This window comes from Hippocampus guttulatus, chromosome 13, assembly GCF_054856545.1.
Source record: "Hippocampus guttulatus isolate MCC_2025c chromosome 13, RoL_Hgut_1.0, whole genome shotgun sequence".
Classification (NCBI taxonomy): Eukaryota; Metazoa; Chordata; class Actinopteri; order Syngnathiformes; family Syngnathidae; genus Hippocampus; species Hippocampus guttulatus.
This window is the reverse complement of record NC_141273.1, coordinates 14,774,584-14,781,167: the sequence shown is the minus strand read 5'-3', so window position 1 is coordinate 14,781,167 and position 6,584 is coordinate 14,774,584. Positions and strand designations below refer to the sequence as shown.

General features: G+C 40.0%; 1 long non-coding RNA gene across 1 annotated transcript in view; it reads left to right on the top strand.

Moving 5' to 3' along the window:
• Positions 1-1,027: 1,027 nt before the first annotated feature.
• Positions 1,028-6,584, top strand: part of LOC147196503 (uncharacterized) — a 14,626-nt gene continuing 9,069 nt past the window's right edge. Inside the window, exon 1 of the long non-coding RNA XR_015102694.1 lies at positions 1,028-1,222. This is a non-coding gene — a long non-coding RNA (uncharacterized LOC147196503). The remainder of the gene's footprint in view (positions 1,223-6,584) is intronic.

The following is a 6,584-nucleotide window of genomic DNA, read 5'->3' as shown; positions in this document are numbered from 1 at the left end:
AACTTGTTAATGACTTTCCTTTTGAACATAAAATTCCTATGCTTAAATTTTACTTGGCATAAAGCATTTTACACAGTGGCGTTCCGTCAGGGCCAGAAAGGCCTTCTCAGCTGGCCTAAACATTCTCAGAAAAGTAAATTTATTTAATTTACTTTTCTGAGAATAACATAAATTTAATTTATTTTATTTTCATAAATATGTAAACAAAATTACTCTCTGTATTCTTTACATCATATTTCCACTTAGTCGAGTGGCTTTCAATGTTATTTTAAATAACAAATGTTATTTTTTTTGAAGCCACTGTATAAATAACGGGGCGGCCCGGTAGTCCAGTGGTTAGCACGTCGGCTTCACAGCTGCGATTCCAGCTCCAGCCTCCCTGTGTGGAGTTTGCATGTTCTCCCCGGGCCTGCGTGGGTTTTCTCCGGGTGCTCCGGTTTCCTCCCACATTCCAAAAAACATGCATGGCAGGCTGATTGGACGCTCTGAATTGTCCCTAGGTGTGAGTGTGGGCGTGGATGGTTGTTCGTCTCTGTGTGCCCTGAGATTGGCTGGCAACTGATTCAGGGTGTCCCCCGCCTACTGCCCGAAGACGGCTGGGATAGGCTCCAGCACCCCCCGCAACCCTAGTGAGGATCAAGCGGTTCGGAAAATGGATGTATAAATAACTTATTTATTATGGTAGAGTTTTTAACCAATCATATTTCAGATAGCTTGTGTTGCCAGGTAAACTAAACTTGATCGGGGCCTTCAGATTAAACAGAGCAGGCCCCTGTGCGCTGTAAATGACACAGTCAGCTTGCAATAGCCAATCAGATCACGAGTCTGCGTACCAGGGCCAGCTAGAAGGGTTTACGTCGACACTGACATGCGCGTTCGGTGATTGGATTAGCACCTGCTAGAGGGAGCTGTTGCTGCATTTTGACCCAAAATGGCCGAAGGAGAAGACGTTGATCGGTGATTGGATTAGCGCCTGCTAGAGGGAGCTGTTGCTGCATTTTGACCCAAAATGGCCGAAGGAGAGGACGTTGATCTGGTTGCAGGACCACTTTCCACACAATTTTCAAGACGGACCTTCCACTGGATTTACCAATTTAAGTTGTTTTACCAAGGCAGCAAGGAAACATCAGAGCACGGTTGGGCACTTACAAGCTACGGTGCGTTTAAAAACGTTTGGGGACACTCGCGTAGATCTGCAGCTCAGTGAACAGGCACTACATTGGTGAGTAAATGAATTTTATTTTACATTTCTTCTTGTTATTTTATTTCGTTAGTATTAATGGTAACGAAATAAAATGACAAAGATACAAAAATGTATCAAATAAATCAGCTCACCTGCAATTTATAATGGCGCATTGTAGTCAGCTTCGTGCACTAAAATTCATTCAATCTCAGCTGCTCAACATTTTCAGTTATTTGCTGTTGTATAGCCTATTCTCAAAATGCAAATGATCTGTTGATTTTATTTTCAAAGAATAGTTTGTTTTGTTATTGTGTGGTTGGTGTCTTATATGAAACTGCGACATTGCGCAATTTATTGGACAGACTTGTTCATGATCACACAGCGTAATTTGGGTGGCATTTTATTTAGTATTTTTAAAATCTTTTTATTTTTGACAATATCTGCAAATTTACTTTCCTGTTCTTAATTGTGAATGCAGACTTGATGGTTTTAAATGCTCCTGAAATTAAGTGCTGCCTGACGAACCTATATTGTGTTAATGTATGTGACGTCACTGAAGGCCTAAGGTTGAAATGCACGGCCCGCCACTGATTTTACACATATTTTAAAGGTCATAATTATCTTGAGTTTATATTTGTGGATATTTTATTTTTTGCTGGCAGTCATTTTAATAAAATGGTATTAATTTATAATTACTTTTTTTATGTATCATGAATAATTCTAAACCTAAACATAACTTATTTGAACGTATGGTTAAATAAACACGATTAAAAAAGATTTTGCTGCTACTTCTCAAACATTCCGATACAGGATTTAACTGAATTTGACTATTATTTGATATATTTAATTTCTTCCCATTTTTATGCTGTTCATTTTTATTTGAACATTTTCCTCATGTGGATTGTTCCTCTCTCCTCCCTTAAAGCACATAAGTTTTTATGTTCTCACAGTTAATGTCAGTTTAATGAAGTTTGAGTGATATACTACACGAATCATTTTAAATATTGCAATAAAACAAACCTATTTTATTTTCTACTTTTAATTGAGACATTGACTTTCTCAAATTGTGCTTTGCGACACATTTTGAGCCCGCACAAACTACACACGAGTTAGATAAATCAAGAATGTATTCCTGCAAAAATTGCATGCACACCGAGAGTACATTTGAAATGTCGAAGGTGTTGTTCTGGAGTCAAGTGAGGTCACGCAACGGGAGAGGATGTGGTCACCGTGCTCACAAACACCGACACATGCGCGCACGCAACTTTCCACTTCACCGCGAGCTCCATCTTGCACCTGCACACTTGCAAAAAGGCACACGCGGATGTGTGACGCGTCGCAAGCGTGGGCAGGAAATGAGAAGGTACAGTCAAGCAACAACATTTGCACGCGCGTTTCGTATGCGGTGCAAAATAACATTCAATCGCGGTCCACCCGTGTCATCATTCTCCTTTTTGTGTGTACGTCACAAGAGTCGGTGAAAACGAGAGAGAGGGGGTAGGAGTGATGTGTCGGTCGCGAACGAGCCGGTACAAAGAGCCGGCTCTTTGAAGTGAACGATGAGAGCTGGCACCCTCCCTCGAGAGCCGGCTCTGTCATTTTCCTTTTCTCTCTCTCTCTCTCTCTCTCTCTCTCTCTCGCTCTCGCGCTCTCTCTCTCTCTCTCTCTCTGTATGTTGATCGATATACAGTGAATACTTTGAGAGGCAAAAGTTATCGGGGCCCTCAGAAAGTCATCCGATTTTTCCTCCCCAATCTGAAACGAAGTTTGATTTCACCGCGATCCTTTGGGTTTCGCAGGTTTTTCAGCCCCCTGCCCCGTTGGGACCAGCAGAGAGCACCCCGCAAGCATCCAGATGAGACTTGCGTCTCAACTATTCCAGTGGAGTTGCCCTGATCAACAAAGCATCTTGAAACAATGAATAAAGTTGGCTTAGACGTTTTGATAGAGTGCGTAATGGGTGTTTTATTTGCACTTTATTCGCGATCACCAAGAACAGGGGTGTCAAACATTTTTAGCCTTACTATACATGTTCGTTTTTTTTCTGATAAAATCGTTTTACTATACATGGTCGTTTTTTTTCCGATAAAATCACCTTACTATACATGGTCGTTTTTTTGGGCTCAAAACATCTTAATATACATTTTAGCCGAAAAAAATGACCATGAAGAGTAAGGCGTTTTTAGCTGAAAAAAACTACCATGTATAGTAAGGCATTTTTAGCCGAAAAAAAACGACCATCGAAGGTGATTTTATCGGGAAAAAAACGACCAGGTATAGCAAGCCGTTTTTAGCCGAAAAAAACGACCACGTAAAGTAAGGCGTTTTTAGCCGAAAAAAAACGACCATGTATAGTAAGGCGTTTTTAGCCCGAAAAGAAACGACCATGTATAGTAAGGCGTTTTTAGCCCGAAAAAAAAACGACCATGTATAGTAAGGCGTTTTTAGCTCGAAAAAAACGACATAGGCGTTTTTAGCCCGAAAAAAACGACCATGTATAGTAAGGCGTTTTTAGCCCGAAAAAAACGACATAGTATATAGTAAAGCGTTTTTAGCTCGAAAAAAATGACCGTGTATTGTAAGGCGTTTTTAGCCCGAAAAAAACAACCATGTATAGTAAAGCGTTTTTAGCTCGAAAAAAACGACATAGTATAGTAAGGCGTTTTTAGCCCGAAAAAAACGACCATGTATAGTAAGGCGTTTTTAGCCCGAAAAAAACGACATAGTATAGTAAGGCGTTTTTAGCCCGAAAAAAATGACCATGTATAGTAAGGCGTTTTTAGCCCGAAAAAAACGACATAGTATAGTAAGGCGTTTTTAGCCCGAAAAGAAACGACCATGTATAGTAAGGCGTTTTTAGCCCGAAAAAAATGACCATGTATAGTAAGGCGTTTTTAGCCCGAAAAAAACAACCATGTATAGTAAGGCGTTTTTAGCCCGAAAAAAACGACCATGTATAGTAAGAAGTTTTTAGCCCGAAAAAAATGACCATGTTATAGTAAGGCGTTTTTAGCCCGAAAAAAACAACATAGTATATATATTAAGGCCTGGTAGTCCAGTGGTTAGCACGTCGGCTTCACAGTGCAGAGGTACCGGGTTCAATTCCAGCTCTGGCCTCCCTGTGTGGAGTTTGCATGTTCTCCCCGGGCCTGCTTGGGTTTTCTCCGGGTGCTCCGGTTTCCTCCCACATTCCAAAAACATGCATGGCAGGCTGATTGGATGCTCTAAATTGTCCCTGGGTGTGAGTGTGGGCGTGGATGGTTGTTCGTCTCTGTGTGCCCTGCGATTGGCTGGCAACTGATTCAGGGTGTCCCCGCCTACTGCCCGAAGACGGCTGGGATAGGCTCCAGCACCCCCCGCGACCCTCGTGAGGATCAAGCGGTTCGGAAAATGGATGGTTATGGATAGTAAGGCGTTTTTAGCCCGAAAAAAACAACCATGTATAGTAAGGCGTTTTTAGCCCGAAGAAAACGACATCGTATTTATAGCGTTTTTAGCCCGAAAAAAACCGACCATGTATAGTATGGCATTTTTAGCCCGAAAAAACGACATAGTGTAGTAAGGCGTTTTTCGCCCGAAAAAAACGACCATGTATAGTAAGGCGTTTTTAGCCCGAAAAAAACGACATAGTATAGTAAGGCGTTTTTAGCTCGAAAAAAACGACATAGTATACTAAGGCGTTTTTCGCCCGAAAAAAACGACCATGTACAGTAAGGCGTTTTTAGCCCGAAAAAAACGACCATGTATAGTAAGGCGTTTTTAGCCCGAAGAAAACGACATCGTATATATAGTAAGGCGTTTTTAGCCCGAAAAAAAACGACCATGTATAGTATGGCATTTTTAGCCCGAAAAAAAACGACCTATTATAGTAAGGCGTTTTTAGCCCGAAAAAAACGACCTATTATAGTAAGGCGTTTTTAGCCCGAAAAAAACGACATAGTATAGTAAGGCGTTTTTAGCTCGAAAAAAACGACATAGTATACTAAGGCGTTTTTCGCCCGAAAAAAACGACCATGTACAGTAAGGCGTTTTTAGCCCGAAAAAAACGACATAGTATAGTAAGGCGTTTTTAGCTCGAAAAAAAAGACATAGTATAGTAAGGCGGGCTTAAAAAATTATACATGGTCGTTTTTTTCGGTCTAAAAACGCCTTACTATACATGGTAGTTTTTTTCGGGTGAAAAACGCCTTACTATATATACATGGTCGTTTTTTTTGGGGCTAAAAACGCCTTACTATACTATGTCGTTTTTTTCGGGCTAAAAACGCCTACTATACATGGTCGTTTTTTTCGGGCTTAAAACGCCTTCCTATACATGGTCGTTTTTTTCGGGTTAAAAATGCCTTACTATATATACTATGTCGTTTTTTCGAAGTAAAAATGCCTTACTATACATGGTCGTTTTTTTCGGTCTAAAAACGCCTTACTATATAATACATGGTCGTTTTTTTCGGGCTAAAATCGCCTTAGTATACTATGTCGTTTTTTTCGAGCTAAAAACGCCTTACTATACAATGTCATTTTTTTCGGGCTAAAAATGCCTTACTATACTATGTCGTTTTTTTCGAGTTAAAAACGCCTTACTATATATACTATGTCGTTTTTTCGAGCTAAAAACGCCTTACTATACATGGTCGTTTTTTTCGGTCTAAAAACGCCTTACTTTACATGGTCGTTTTTTTCGGGCGAAAAACGCCTTACTATACATGGTCGTTTTTTTTGGGCTAAAAACGCCTTACTATACATGGTCGTTTTTTTGGGGCTAAAAACGCCTTACTATACTATGTCGTTTTTTTCGGGCTAAAAATGCCTTAGTATACTATGTCGTTTTTTTCGAGCTAAAAACGCCTTACTATACAATGTCATTTTTTTCGGGCTAAAAATGCCTTACTATACTATGTCGTTTTTTTTCGAGTTAAAAACGCCTTACTATATATACTATGTCGTTTTTTCGAGCTAAAAACGCCTTACTATACATGGTCGTTTTTTTCGGTCTAAAAACGCCTTACTTTACATGGTCGTTTTTTTCGGGCGAAAAACGCCTTACTATACATGGTCGTTTTTTTTGGGCTAAAAACGCCTTACTATACATGGTCGTTTTTTTTCGGGTTAAAAACGCCTTATTATACATGGTCGTTTTTTTCGGGCGAAAAACGCCTTACTATACTATGTCGTTTTTTTCGGGCGAAAAACGCCTTACTATACTATGTCGTTTTTTTTCGGGCTTAAAACACCTTCCTATACATGGTCGTTTTTTTCGGGCGAAAAATGCCTTACTATACATGGTCGTTTTTTTCGGGCTAAAAACGCCTTACTATACATGGTCGTTTTTTTCGGTCTAAAAACGCCTTACTATACATGGTCGTTTTTTTCGGGCGAAAAACGCCTTACTATACATGGT